At 42.7% G+C, this 16,448-nt stretch overlaps 1 pseudogene; it reads left to right on the plus strand.

Moving 5' to 3' along the window:
- The first annotated feature begins 1,162 nt into the window (after positions 1-1,162).
- Positions 1,163-1,929, plus strand: LOC124676435 (annotated as a pseudogene).
- The last annotated feature ends 14,519 nt before the right edge of the window (positions 1,930-16,448 follow it).

Consider the following 16,448-nt stretch of genomic DNA (forward strand, 5'->3'; position numbering starts at 1 on the left):
TGCATGCAATCGATGCTCCCTAACATGCCCGGAAAGCCACGCTCCTCGGCTTTCGCTAACAGACGCTGAGTATCCTCGACATTTGGTCGACGGCAAAAGTGTTCCCCGTAACAGGCAATGATGCCTTCACAGAATCTATCTAGACAATCTGATGAAGTTTGTCTAGCTAACTTAAGCCACTCATGTATCGTATCTGCAGCGGCTCTATAAGCTAACAGACGCAAAGCCGCAGTACACTTTTGTAGGGGAGAAAAACCAGCACGGTTGAGAGCATCAACTCTTTGGGTGAAATACGGAGAGTATTCACCCAATCTATCCACAATGCGCAGAAAAAGGGATCGCCTCATCCGATACCTTCGCCGAAAGTAGCTCGGAGGATAGTTGCAGTCGTCGGCGAAGTAGTCCTCGAAGAGCCGATCGTGGGCACCCAGACGATCACGCCTGATGAACTCTCGGTGGCGTCGACGTCTTGGCACCACCTCCTCGTTGAGCATCTCCTCCTCATACTCCGCCTGGAATGCAGCGATCATATCACCCTCCATTCCGTCGCTCGAGCTGCTGTCTGGACGAAGACATGGCGTTGAGTGGAGTGGAAATGGAGAGTGGAGGAGATGAAGTGAGGTGTGGAATGAGTGAAACCATATGGGGTATTTATAGGGGGTTTTTGAACCAGCAACGGCTACCCCAACGGCTAGACCAATCAGATCGCGCCACCTCAGCCCCTCCCTCTCGCCCGGCCTCTCGCCCGCTCTCGCCCCGCTCCCGCCCGCCTCTCGCCCCCTATCGCCCCCAACGCGGGCGGCAGCCGGGCGGTAGCGGGCGCTACCGCCGGGCGCCCAGGCCACCGCCCCGCGCTGGCCTCTCGCCCCACTCCCGCCCGCCTCTCGCCCCGACGCCGCCGCTACCGCCCGTCCTCCGGCCCGCAATGGCACCGGCCTAATGAGATACTAACGAGTGCGATATCTCGGCTAACAGCCAAGCTGTTATCAGTACTTGCAGTTATTGAAGGTTGAAATTTTTGCTCGCATCCATTAACTCAAATGATAGGCATAGCTAGCGTGCATGCATGCCTTGCCTCTTCTATAAATACTGGCAGCTCTAGCAGCGATATCATCTCACCCCAAGCTAGCTTGCTATTACACGATCAAACTGATCATCAAAAATGGCTATCAAGTCCCCCCTTCTGCTCGGTGTCGTACTAGTCTCGCTCATGCTTATCTCGGAGGATATGGCAGATGCTCGAGAGCTTTACTGAAGCCAAAGGTTCTCTATCTCTCTCCATTATATTAGGAAGAGCTGTTAGAAAAAAAATAGTTTAGCGAACTGAACAGGATAAATTAGTCGACACAAGTTATGATACTCGTTTATCGTATATATACATGGATATACAATACCACACATTATTCACTAGAGGATTGTATATATATACATACAGAGTCCGAGGATAAAAATTTAAAACCTGCAGGAGGACCGGGCCTCAAGGACGAGAAGTGGGGAGGTGGCTACCAACATGGTGGAGGATACGAAAACGGTGGAGGGTATGGCAATGGTGGGGGATACGGAAATGGCGGAGGGTATGTATATGGTGGTGGATACCAACATGGTGGTGGATATGGAAACTATGGTCGAGGATATGGAAATGGTGGTGGATACCATCACGATGGAGGATACGGAAACTATGGTGGTGGGTATGGTGGAGGATATGGAAACTATGGGCACGGTGGCGGTTATGGGCCTGGCTATGGTGGCGGAGGCTATGGACCTAGATATGGTGGAGGGCATGGTCATTCAGGCAATGGTGGATATGGCGGAAATTATGGTGGAGGTTACGGTGGTGGTGCCGGATATGGTGGAGGTGGCGGATACGGCAGCGGGTACGGTGGTGGTGGAGGTTATGGTGGAGGATCGGGTGGCGCTGGCTATCCTTAAAGTGGACATGGGGTGCAACGAGGAGGTCGCAATGGTTTACACTAAAGAATCAACTATATATGTGTATGTTTTTTTAAACAAGGCATGTGTGTTGATATGTAATGGGCTTGCATAAATGATGGTCCTTATGCTCACATATATAGGAGCAAGGTCCGTAAGAGTGAGAAATCGATTGGTTAAGAAGCAAGCCGGCCTTGTGTCGGCTTCTATGTGTGCAAGAGAAGGTATCTTTAGATTGCAAGTGTTTAGTTCCTTGAGTATTGATTGTTAATAGTAAATTTATTAATGGACTAATGTATTCATCAAGCGTGTCATAGTCGAATACAAAATGAAGTTTAAGCCAAAGTTCAGGGGAATGGTGTTTTGGCACATGGGAGCATATGCTCCCTTTATTTTGAAATGCATGTTATATACATTTTGAAATTTCAAAAAATTGAAACTAAAAATTCGAACGTACATCTTCACGTGCTACACGCTCACAAAGTCGTTACATAAAAATCCGACTTGTCGTGTGACGTGTGTAAAAAGACAAAATTCAATGCTGAAAATAAGGCTTTTCAGGAGATAAATTTTCTCTTTTTTACACAGACCACAAAACATATTGGTTCCTCGCGAAACTTGACGAATGTACGTATATTGTGGAGATGTACATGTAGAATTTTTTTTCAAATTTTTTTAACATTTCGAAATATAATTTTTTGATAGAGGGAGCATATGCACCCGGGAGCCGAATTGAATTTCCCCCAAAGTTCATCGATACAAAAGAAGGTTTAAGAAATGAATCTTGAGGATCTTGTCTTAACTCTTATAATATATTTTGAAATTTTAATTTAGGTCAAGAGTAGTTGTTAATAAGGTCCCTTTTACCGACATAGTGGAACCTTTTTCTAAAATGGGGTAAGCCGCTGCACCGATTGATACATCTGGGCATTTTAATGCGCCCACCAAAAATTACACGTCATGGATCACATGCAAGGCCGGCTCTAGGGGAGCTGCTATACTCCGACCGGGTCGGCAGGTACGGGGCACCGCACACCCCTCCGACCCGGCGGCTGTAACTGGGCCGCGGCCCATTAGGTAACCTCCTTTTCTTTTTCGTTTTCTTATTTTTTTTCCTTTTTCTGTTTAGAGTTTTATTTTTTAAAACTAACATTTTACAGGTTTTTTTTCTGTCTACAGATTTTAAAAATGTTCCATTTTAAATTCGTTCAAAATTTGAAAATCGTCCAAAATGTAAAAACTGTTCAAAATTCAAAAATAGTTCAAAATTTAAATTTGTTCAAATTTTGTCAAACTTGAACTTTTTTCAAATTTAAAATTTTATGAAAATTATTTTAAACAGAAAAATAAAATGAGAGAAAAAAGAAAACACAAAAGAAAACATAAAAAGGAAAAAAGAAAACAGAAAACGGAAAAGAAAAGGAAAAAAAAAAGAGAAATAGGGAAAATCGCCTAACCGGGCCGGCCCACACCGCGCGGGGGGTGCGCGGCGCGGTGTAGGCGCCGACCTGGTCGGCATATAGGAAACGCCCGGCTCTAGCCTAGGGCAAGTAGTGCAACGGCCTGAGGCCCATCCAGAGGCCCATCCAATACAGGGGCTCAAACCTGCTATGTACTGTATATGGCATAGTACAGGGCACCCCTAAACAGCGGTCGACCGCTGACTCCAGCCCGAGCGGTCGTTTTTGGATGTTTCCGAAAAAGGAAACCATATCAATTCCCTTTCCCTTTTCGTATCTACAGTAAACACGTGAAAATTTAATCGGTCTCAGAGGGTTTCGATCCCGCGACTTCAAGGCCTGCGCGCAGCCGAGCCGAAACGAACTGAGCAGTTAGTGCTTCATGTCAAAAATGGAGGCGTAGCTAGTTTTTTACGCTAATATCAACACCGGTAGAGGTAAAAATAACAGACAAACTAAAATTTTAAAAACTAGGAAAATAACCTAATATTTCGCGCTAGAACAGGTGTGTACCAGCAAGTTTCTTTTCTATATCACGTTAAACAACTAAACATGGACAAGCAGAATATTCTTCCACCTAATAAACTTCTAATGCCCGTCCGAGTTTGCTTTGTTGTGAGAATCTTTTCCAATTTAAATTTTTAAATTTTTATTTCTTAAATGATAATTCTGATTTTAGATTTTAACTCATAAATCATCAACCCCTCTGCCTCTTATTTATCAACGGTAAATATGAAAAGTTATTGATCCAAAAAAAAATTTAATTTAGAATATTATGGGAACACTTTTAGCTCACAATTTATTAATCGATCTGCCTATTATTTATCAACGGTAATTTTGAAAAGTTATCGACCCAAAAAACTAATTTTATTTAGAATACTTTTAAGAAGATTTTTAGCTCATAATTTATCAATCCCCATGTTCGTTATTTAGCAATGGTAAATGTGAAGAGTTATCAACCTCAAAAGTTAATTTAATTTAGAATATTTGAGAAACATTTTAGCTCAAAATTTATCAACCAGTCCATCCGTTATTTATCAATGGTAAATGTAAAAAATTATCGAACCAAAAAAGCTAATTTTATTTAGAATATTTTGCGGATATTTTTAGCTCACAATTTATCAATCCATCTGCGAATTATTTACCAATGGTAAAATGTGAAAAGTTATGGACCCGAAAAGATAATTTTATTTAGAATATTTTTGAAACATTTTTAGCTCTCAAATTTATCAACCCATCTTCTCGTTATTTAACAACGGTAAATGCGAAAACTTATCAAGCCGAAAAGCTAATTTCATTTGGAATATTTTAGGAATATTTTAGCTCACAATTTATCAACGCCTCTACCCTCTATTTATCAACGGTAAATGTGAGAAGTTATCGACCCGAGAAGCTAATTTCATTTAGAACAATTTCGGAACATTTTTAGCTCACAATATATGAACCCGTATGCCCATTATTTATCAACGGTAAATGTGAAAAGTTATCGACCCAACAAGTTAATTCATTTAGAATAATATGTTAGCGAATTTTTTAGCTTACAATTAATCAACCCCTCTTCTCGTTATTTATCAATGGTAAATGTGAAAAAATATCAACCCGAAAAGCTAATTTCATTTAGAATATTTGTGATTTTATTAGCTCAAAACTTATCAACCCATCTTCTCGTTATTTATCAACGGTAAAATGTGAAAAGTTACCCACTCGAAAAGCTAACTAAGTTAAAAGTGGTATTATTTAAGTTGCAAGTGGTAGTTCTTTTGAGTTGCAAGTGGTTTTCCCACCCGTTATTTTCCCCTCTAAAAAACCACTAGCCCGAAAAAGGGAATTTAAAAATTAGTCCAAATAACATGAATTTTTACACAAAGTAGAAACAAAAAAAAGAAAATTTGAAAAAATGAAAGGGGATTGAATAAAGGGAATTGAGAAAAAAGGGAATTGTAAAAATTAATAGAGTTAAGGGGGATGGTTTGTCCATCCGGTCGGCATGAAGAAAACTTCCGGCCCGCATCGGTGGACTTTGCAAGTTACGCAGTTGGAGAGTTAAGCGTGGGGAATATTCCGTCTCCTCGAAAAGAAATATTCCGAAGAGAGGGTCGGATCTTCCGGCCCAAGTGTTGAAGAACTTTACCCTTAATATCCGAGGGCTCGGAACATCCGGGCCAACTTAGGTCGGATAATCCCCCCCCCCCACCTGATAGAGAAACGGCTATTCCAAGCGTACATGCTATAGTAGAGGAGCCTTCTTCTTCCTCAAATCAGCTCTAAGAAGCACGAATACTTTCTCTCTCCTCCATTGTTCTTGAGCTCAAATCGATTGGATATCCCTCTCTAGCCAACCAAATCCCTCCAAAATTCGGGAATCGAAGGAGGAGGGCTAGATCTACATATCTACCAAAGAAATTTAGTGATCCCCATACTTCTCCTTAGTGGACTTGGAAACCCTAGATCTCCTTTGTGGGGGTCCTTGTAGTTGGTAGAGCATCTCGTCCTAGATCTTTTTGTGACTAGTTAGTGATGTTGTTGGGAGCCTTCGGCTGTTGTGGAGCTCACCTTGCGTGAAGGAATTGCCACCTTGACCGGCCTTGATAGTGGAGAAGTTAATACTCCTTTATGGGGTGTTACCGAGGAATAAGGTGACACCTTTGTGGAGATTGGCACATTTGTGGTCCACACTTCCTCAACATGGACGTACCTCCTTTGGTGGAGGAAACTATGGTAAACACATCGTGCATCTTCTCCGCTACCATCCGTCTGGTTGTCTCGCTTACTTTATACTTGAGTTTGTGCATTGTGACATTGTAGTAACACTTTACCTTTCAAAGAAATCACCTTTAGTCGAGACTAATACCCATTCAGTAATGTCAACCTACACATGCACAACCCCAAAATTGGAAAAGGCTAAAACTTGCATAGCGCCTATTCACCCCCCCCTCTAGTCAAGCCTAATACATGTTCAGTAATGTCAACCTCTCTAGAGTTTTACACTACTAGAAAACAGGTTATTAGTGGCGCACTGGTTTTGGCTATCAGTGACGCACTAGTGGTGCGCCACTACTATCACGCCACTGCTAACTTTTAGCAGTGACGCACTAGTGATGCGCCACTACTAAGTCATGTACCAATGGCGCACCAGGTGATGCGCCACTACTAACTCATGCACCAATGACGCACCAGGTGGTGCGCCACTACTAACGTTAGGGTGCACCAGTGATACAGCTTTATGGTGCGTCACTATTGTAAGCTGAGGTGCGGCCACTGCCTGCCAATTGATTAAAAAATAAAAAATGCCACAGGTCAGGGTGTGGCAGGCGGAATTTGAGCGGGCCACTTTTGCCATATTATAAAGCAGTGTTATTACAGGATCCAAATACACAAATACTAAAGTTTTGCAACTTTGCAACTAGAAACCTAAAAAAACAAAAAAAGCAATAAAATCCTTGAGCAACTGTGCGACGCCGGCCTCTTCGATCTGCGCGACGGGGCTTGCGCGAGCTCGCCGGCGGCCGCGCCTACCAGCTCCGCCGGGAACACCAACACCGACGACTCCACCGCCGGCCTTGAGCAAGCCCTCGATCTGCAGCCTGCGAGTGGGTGTCGATCTGGCTCGTCCTCGATCTGGACCTCCCGCATCGCCACGAGTTGAGTTCGACGGTGAGCGACCAGAACCCGACGGCGGCAGTCGTGGTGACGGCGGCGCTGAGGGACATGTCGGCGGTCCGTGGCAAGCGCCTACTTCTCCTGCTCATGGAATACCTCGTCTGTGAAGGGGGCAGCGCGGCGGTGTCGTTCAGTCGGAGGAGGCAGCGGCAGGCGCGGCGGTGTAGACGAGCTCCGCGCGCACGTCCGGCTTCGGCTTCGCCCGGCTCGTCGTCGGCTCGCTCCGCAGCAGCGCACTGTCGGCGCTGTCGTACTTGGCGCCAGAGCTGCGCGCACCGGGGGCACAGCCGCGGCGGCGACGCAGGAGGCCTGCAAGGCTGTCGGAGGGCGCTACTTCTGGCCGCCCTTCTCCTGCTCGGTCCCGCCTCCGCCACCACGTCCTACTACCACCCATCAAGTGAGCAACGAGAGAGCAGGGGAGGAGCGGCCTTCAACGGGAGAGCATGGTAGAGGGATCTGTAGAGAGATGGGAGGAGAAGCGGACGATGGGATCTGCAGAGATGGTTTGGGAGAGAGAAAGTAGATCTTGGAGATGGTTTGCTTCGTGATGGTGAAGAGATAAGTCACGGCTGCACGTGGGTGGGCCCCAAGCATAGATATTTTTTGCACAATTCGGACGATGGGAATGCCATGTGCTGTGGGAACTCGCGCGCGGCATGTATGTGCGGTGGCCGGTGGCGCAGACCTCTAGTGCGCTATTAATATCTAAGGACAGTGACGCACCGCACAGCCCTACATACGTGCGCTATTGGTAATTGAGTATTAGTGGAGTGATACGTCTCCAACGTATCGATAATTTCTTGTGTTCCATGCCACATTATTGATGTTATCTACATGTTATATGCACACTTTATGTCATATTCGTGCATTTTCTGGAACTAACCTATTAACAAGATGCCGAAGTGCCGGTTCTCGTTTTCTGCTGTTTTTGGTTTCAGAAATCCTAGTAACGAAATATTCTCGGAATCGGACGAAATCAACGCCCAAGTTCCTATTTTCATCGGAAGCATCCGGAACACCCGGGAAAGACCGGAGGGGAGCCCTGGGGGCCCCACACCACACCCCGGCGCGGCCAGGGGGGGCCGCGCCCCCCTAGGGTGTGGGCCCCCCAGAGACCCTCCGACTCCGATTCTTCGCCTATTTAAGCCGTCGTGACCTAAAACTTCGATACCAATTGACGAAACTCCAGAAAGACTCCAGGGGCGCCGCCGCCATCGCGAAACTCCAATTCGGGGGACAGAACTCTGTTCCGGCACCCTGCCGGGACGGGGAATTGCCCCCGGAGCCATCTCCACCGCCGTCTTCACCGCCATCTTCACCGCCATCGCTGCCTCCATGATGAGGAGGGAGTAATCCACCCCTGAGGCTGAGGGCTTCGCTGTAGCTATGTGGTTAATCTCTCTCCTATGTACCTCAATACAATGATCTCATGAGCTGCTTTACATGATTGAGATTCATATGAGTTTTGCATCACTACTATCTATGTGCTACTCTAGCAAAGTTATTAAAGTAGTTCTATTCCTCCTGCACGTGTGTAAAGGTGACGAGTGTGTGCACCGTGTTAGTACTTGGTTTATGCTATGATCATGATCTCTTGTAGATTGCGAAGTTAACTATTGCTATGATAATATTGATGTGATCTATTCCTCCTACATATGCATGAAGGTGACAAAGTGTGCATGCTATGCTAGTACTTGGTTTAGTCTTTTGATCTATCTTACACTAAAGGTTACTAAAATATGAGCATCATTGTGGAGCTTGTTAACTCCGGCATTGAGGGTTCGTGTAATCCTACGCAATGTGTTCATCATCCAACAAAAGTGTAGAGTATGCATTTATCTATTCTGTTATGTGATCAATGTTGAGAGTGTCCACTAGTGAAAGTGTAATCCCTAGGCCTTGTTCCTAAATATCGCTATCGCTACTTGTTTACTCGTTTTATCGCGTTACTACTGCTGCATTACTACCGCTGCATTACTACCGCTTGTTTACTCGTCCCGGGCAAAGCACTTTTCCGGTGCCGTTGCTACTGCTTATTCATACCACCTCGTATTTTACTATCTCTTCGCCGAACTAGTGCACCTATTAGGTGTGTTGGGGACACAAGAGACTTCTTGCTTTGTGGTTGCAGGGTTGCATGAGAGGGATATCTTTGACCTCTTCCTCCCCGAGTTCGATAAACCTTGGGTATCCACTTAAGGGAAACTTGCTGCTGTTCTACAAACCTCTCGCTCTTGGAGGCCCAACACTGTCTACAAGAATAGAAGCTCCCGTAGACATCAAGCACTTTTCTGGCGCCGTTGCCGGGGAGGAAAGGTAAAAGGCACTCATACGCTGGTTCCAGGTAAAGTACTTTTCTGGCGCCATTGTGTTTGTGCTTGAAGCTATTTCCTTTAGATCCTGCAATTGCAACTTTTTGTTTCTTGTTTTACACTAGTTAGGCATAATGGAAAACAACAAAAAAATTGGTGAGCTTTTTAATCTTTTTCCTGATTTAGAATTGTTTGATGCGAAAATTAAAAAACCTGTGAAACCTTATTTGCATGCTAGTAGCGATGTTATTAGTATGAATGCAATTACTGCTAATACTATGGATAAGTCTAAGCTTGGGGAAGCTAGTTTATATAAGAATAATCTTTTTTGCTCCTCAGCTTTGGAAGAAATATTTTGCTTTGATAATGCTTTATCTCCCATATGCGATAACTCTAATGATGCTTCTAATATTTTAAATCTACCTGCTGAAAGTATTCCGTATAAAATACCTATGAAAATTATCGAACGTGTTATGGACAACCACTATAAAGGGGATGGAACTGTCCATCCTAGAGATCATTTACTGTTTTTGCACGAATTATGCGGGTTATTCAAGTGTGCAGGTATCTCTATGGATGAAGTGAGGAAGAAGCTATTCTCTGTTTCGCTGTCTGGTAAAGCGGCGCATTGGTATAAATTGTTGGAGAATAGACATTCTCTTGGTTGGGAGAAAATTGCATCTCTCTTTTATTCTAAATTTTATCCTCCTCATGAAGTGCATATTGATAGGAATTATATTTATAACTTTTATCCTCGTGATGGAGAGAGTATTTCTCAAGCGTGGGGGAGATTGAAATCACTAATGCTCAAATGTCCCATTCATGAGCTCCCCGTAATGTTATTGTTAATAATTTTTATGCGAGACTTTCGGGACAACACAAGGACTATCTGGACGCGTGTTCGGAGGGATCTTTCACAAGCAAGGAGGTTGAAGCTAGGTGGGATCTTCTTGATCGGATTGAGGACAACGCTGAAGGATGGGAGAACGACAAAGGTAAAGAGTCAGGTATAAATTACGATTATGAATGCATTGAAGCTTTTATGGATACCGATAAATTTCGAAATATGAGTGCTACTTATGGTCTTGACTCTCAAGTTGCTGCAAATCTTTATAAATCCTTTGCTTCTCATTTTGAATTGCCTAAGAAGAATTTTGATAAGTATCATGAACCTTTTAAAGAGGCTTGCATGAAGAATCAAATTGTTGTTAATTATTGCAATAAGCATGCTCAAACTCCTAAGAATGCTATTTCTTATAAGCATGTTAATTTTTGTGGAATGCATAGACCTTGTGGAATTAATCAAGTCAAAGATGAATATTGCATCCATCATATTAATGAAAAAACTAGAAAGTGGTTTAGGGCTCTAGATGATCTTGGTAAAAAAGTTTGTGCCCTCTATCCTTTTATTTGTGAAGTTTGCCATGAAGTGGGTCATTTTAATTTCCAATGCTCCTCCGATGATAATTTGAACCCAATGAGTGCTGCAAATTTGTATTGTGATGATGAAATTACTCCTAATCAGCATGATGAACTTACTTTATTTTTGGGGTGTGAAGAACTGTCGAGAAAAATCTCTTTGTTACATATGAGTGATCTTGATATTGATGATGTCCTGCATGGGTGTTTTTCTTATTGCATTGATAATAGCCATACAAATACTTACATACAAAATATTTTAGAAGATGACACCTTGCCAAAATATGATAGGACCGCTGTGTGTTTTCAACTAATTAATGAAAAGGAGGGATCCTCCCAAGTTTCTTCTATTGTTTCTGAAAGAAAATCAGGTTATGCGGACAAGCCACCCTTCAAGCCTCTCCCTCCTGAAGAAGGGAACGAGGAAAAGGAGAAGAAGAAGAAGGGAACGAAGAAGAAGAAGAAGAATAAGGGGAATAAAAAGAAAGAGGTAACAGCATATCCCCGCGTATATGAGATAACGATAGGTAACCGTAAGTATGTTGCTCCTTATGATTATTGTGATAATGAATCTGAATACGATGATCTTCCTATGCCCTCTACATACATTAGCAACCATGATTTGAATGAGCACATTACTTTTGATATTGCAAATCTCTGGGAAATTAATTCTGAAAATGATGATGATAATGATTGCCATAGTGTCAGTGCTATCCATGCTTCCTCCCATAATGATATAGAAAGCTCTAAGCTTGGGGAAGAGGTGTTTGAAAATCCTTTAGCTACTGGTCATTATGTTCTTGATACATCTCCTTCTAATAACAATGATGGTGTGGACACGGATAAACCGACCGTGAAAGATAACTATTCTATTTCCTATGATGACACCGTGCCTCCGATCTCTCGATGATTATTACAAAGAATGCTATGATATAGGTTCTAACTATCCTTATGAAACTTGTCATAGTCATGATTGGGTTACCACAAACAATTCCCTTAATATGCAACTTGTTTACCATGTTCAAATTCTTGATAATAATCCTGCTCCAATTACTATTAATGAAAAGAACTCTCCTTATGCCAAAATTAATGATACTTCTATGCATATGAACCATGACAAGAATGTTTTAAGTGATGGGTATATTGTGGATTTCATCAATGATGCTACTGAAAGTTATTATAAGAGAGGGAAATATGGTTATATGCATCTTAATAATATTAAGTTTCCCCTCTTTATGTTGAGAATCTTGAAGTTGCTCGTGTTTTATCCTCTTATGCTTGTCACTTTGTTCTTCATGAATTCATTTGTGTACAAGATTCCTCTTCATAGGAAGCATGTTAGGCTTAAATGTGTTTTGAATTTGCCTCTTGAAGCTCTCTTTTGCTTCAAATACTATTTCCCGCGAATGGATTATTAAAACTGCTGAGCCCATCTTAATGGCTATAAAGAAAGAACTTCTTGGGAGATAACCCATGTGCTATTTTGCTACAGTACTTTGTTTTATATTTGTGTCTTGGAAGTTGTTTACTACTGTAGCAACCTCTCCATATCTTAGTTTTGTGTTTTGTTGTGCCAAGTAAAGTCGTTGATAGAAAAGTTCATACTAGATTTGGATTACTGCGCAGAAACAGATTTCTTTGCTGTCACGAATCTGGGCAAAATTCTCTGTAGGTAACTCAGAAAATTATGCCAATTTACGTGAGTGATTCTCAGATATGTACGCAACTTTCATTCAATTTGAGCATTTTCATTTGAGCAAGTCTGGTGCCATTTTAAAATTCGTCAATACGAACTGTTCTGTTTTGACAGATTCTGCCTTTTATTTCGCATTGCCTCTTTTGCTATGTTGGATGAATTTCTTTGATCCACTAATGTCCAGTAGCATTATGCAATGTCCAGAAGTGTTAAGAATGATTGTGTCACCTCTGAATATGTTAATTTTTATTGTGCACTAACCCTCTAATGAGTTTATTTCGAGTTTGGTGTGGAGGAAGTTTTCAAGGGTCAAGAGAGGAGGATGATATACTATGATCAAGAAGAGTGAAGAGTCTAAGCTTGGGGATGCCCCGGTGGTTCATCCCTGCATATTTCAAGAAGACTCAAGCATCTAAGCTTGGGGATGCCCAAGGCATCCCCTTCTTCATCGACAACATTATCAGGTTCCTCCCCTGAAACTATATTTTTATTCCATCACATCTTATGTACTTTACTTGGAGCGTCTGTTTGTTTGCTTTTGTTTTTGTTTTTGTTTGAATAAATGCTTGTGTGGGAGAGAGACACGCTCCGCTGGTTCGTATGAACACATGTGTTCTTAGCTCATAATATTCATGGCGAAGTTTCCTCTTCGTTAAATTGTTATATGGTTGGAATTGGAAAATGATACATGTAGTAATTGCTATTAATGTCCTGGGTAATGTGATACTTGGCAATTGTTGTGCTCATGTTTAAGCTCTTGCATCATATACTTTGCACCTATTAGTGAAGAAATACATAGAGCATGCTAAAATTTGGTTTGCATAATTGGTCTCTCTAAGGTCTAGATAATTTCTAGTAAGGTGTTTGAACAACAAGGAAGACGATGTATAGTCTTATAATGTTTTCAATATGTCTTTTATGTGAGTTTTGCTGCACCGGTTCATCCTTGTGTTTGTTTCAAATAACCTTGCTAGCCTAAACCTTGTATCGAGAGGGAATACTTCTCATGCATCCAAAATACTTGAGCCAACCACTATGCCATTTGTGTCCACCATACCTACCTATACTACATGGTATTTCCTTCCATTCCAAAGTAAATTGCTTGAGTGCTACCTTTAAACAATTCAAAATTTATCACCTCTGATTTGTGTCAATGTTTTATAGCTCATGAGGAAGTATGTGGTGTTTATCTTTCAATCTTGTTGGGCAACTTTCACCAATGGACTAGTGGCTTCATCCGCTTATCCAATAATTTTGCAAAAAGAGCTGGCAATGGGATTCCCAGTCCCAAATTAATTAACAAAAATAGACACTCCTCCATGGTATGTGATTGTTGGACGGCACCCGAAGGATTCGGTTAGCCATGGCTTGTGTAAGCAAAGGTTGGGAGGAGTGTCATCATAATAAAACTAAAATAAAAAGGCACTCCTTCATGGTATGAGATTGTTGGCAGGCACCCGAGGGTTCGGTTAGCCATGGTTTGTGAAAGAAAGGTTGGAAGGAGTGCCATCCAAAAATAAAATAAAATGGGAGCCGCTCTTTGAAGGTTTGTCCGGCAAGGGGGTTAGAGTACCCGCTACCATTCGTTGACAACAACATACACCTCTCAAAACTTTATTTTTATGCTCTCTTTATGTTTTCAAAATCAAAGCTCTAGCACAAATATAGCAATCGATGCTTTCCTCTTTGAAGGACCATTCTTTTACTTTTATGTTGAGTCAATTCACCTATCTCTCTCCACCTCAAGAAGCAAACATTTGTGTGAACTGTGCATTGATTCTTACATACTTGCTTATTGCATTTGTTATACTGCTTTGCATTGACAACTATCCATGAGATATACATGTTACAAGTTGAAAGCAACCGCTGAAACTTAATCTTCTTTTGTGTTGCTTCATTGCCTTTACTTTGAATTATTGCTTTATGAGTTAACTCTTATGCAAGACTTATTGATGCTTGTCTTGAAGTGCTATTCATGAAAAGTCTTTGCTTTATGATTCAGTTGTTTACCCATGTCATATACATTGTTTTGATCGCTGCATTCACTACATATGCTTTACAAATAGTATGATCAAGTTTATGATGGCATGTCACTCCAGAAATTATCTTTGTTATCGTTTTACCTGCTCGGGACGAGCAGAACTAAGCTTGGGGATGCTGATACGTCTCACTACAAGAAATGTTGCCATGGCCGACGAAGTTGAAGTCGCGCCGTGGTTGCTGGTGTACCATGGCCGACGATTTTGGTCCCTCCGTGGTGCATGTCAAAACTTTTTTTTTCTCGTTTTTGAGGCCACCTAGCCCGACGAAAGCGGCCAAAACGTCGCGTATGGTGGCCCGGGACGTGGTGCATCGCGAATTCTCGGGTTCGCCGGCCGAGTCAACGCAAATCCGCACCGCCGAGGGATGTAGGGCCCGGATGGCAGCCTCTCCGGCATTGTTTTTTTCTCGATCGCGCCATCTCGTTCAACGTTCTCCGATCGAGCCGTTTACGATGCAGGATCATGGGTCCCGCATGTCATCCTCTATGAACCAAAATTCTTTCTATTCTTGGATTTTTTTTGACCCCCCTTATTTCTGGCTACTTCCTTTTTCTTTTGATCCCTTGCCGCCTTGGAAACGTTGAGACCGCCGTCGCTAAATGGGACCCGCATGTCATCCTCTATGTGCAATCAACTTTCTTTTCTTGGAGTTTTTTTTGGCACCTCAAATTTGGTCACTTGCCTTTTTCTTTCGATCCCCGGCCGCCTCTCAAACGGTGATACCGCTGCTGCTAAATGGGACCCGCATGTCATCCTCTATGTACTATAAAACTTTCTTTTCTTGGAGTTTTTTTTGGCACCTCAAATTTGGTCACTTGCCTTTTTCTTTCGATCCCCGCCGCCTCTCAAACGGTGATACCGCTGCTGCTAACTGGGACCCGCATGTCATCCTCTATGCACTATAAAACTTTCTTTTCTTGAATTATTTTTGGCACCTCATATTTGGTCACTTGCCTTTTTCTTTCGATCCCCGCCGCCTCTCAAACGGTGATACCGCTGCCGCTAAATGGGACCCGCATGTCATCCTCTATGCACTATAAAACTTTCTTTTCTTGAATTATTTTTGGCACCTCATATTTGGTCACTTGCCTTTTTCTTTCGATCCCTTGCCGCCTCTGCAAACGTTGAGACCGCTGCTGCTAAATGGGACCCGCATGTCATCCTCTATGTGCAATCAAACTTTCTTTTCTTGGAGTTTTTTTTGGCACCTCAAATTTGGTCACTTGCCTTTTTCTTTCGATCCCCTGCCGCCTCTCAAACGGTGATACCGCTGCTGCTAACTGGGACCCGCATGTCATCCTCTATGCACTATAAAAGTTTCCTTTCTTGGAATTATTTTTTACCCCTAATTTCTGGCTATTTGCCTTTTTCTTTTGATCTCCTGCCCCCTCTGAAACGATGAGGACGTTGTTGGCAGGTCGGTCCCACATGTCATCCTCTATGAACAATAAAAGTTTCCTTTGATGGATTTATTTTGAACCCCTAATTAATTTCTGGATATTTCCCCGCCGCCTTGGAATCGTTGAGGATGCCGCTGCCTCATGGGTCCCGCATGTCATCCTCTCGTAACGGTAAATGTTTATTTTCTTGGATTTTGTTGACCAAACGATTTTTGGCTTATTTTTTCTTTCGATCACCCGCAGCCTTTAAAACGTTGAGGACGCCGCCGGCTCACGGGTCCCACATGTCAACCTCTATGAACAATAAACGCTGAGGATGCCGCTGCCTCATGGGTCCCGCATGTCATCCTCTCAGAACGAAAATGTTTCTTTTCTTGGATTTTTTACCAACAGATTTTTGGTTTATTTTTTCTTTCCATCCCCCGCCGCCTTTAAAACATTGACGACGCTGTTGGCTCATGGGTCCCCGATGTCAGCCTCCCCGTACAAGAAACATATGATACCTTGATTATTTTGCGTACAATAAACAA

Source organism: Lolium rigidum, chromosome 1 (assembly GCF_022539505.1).
Source record: "Lolium rigidum isolate FL_2022 chromosome 1, APGP_CSIRO_Lrig_0.1, whole genome shotgun sequence".
Classification (NCBI taxonomy): Eukaryota; Viridiplantae; Streptophyta; class Magnoliopsida; order Poales; family Poaceae; genus Lolium; species Lolium rigidum.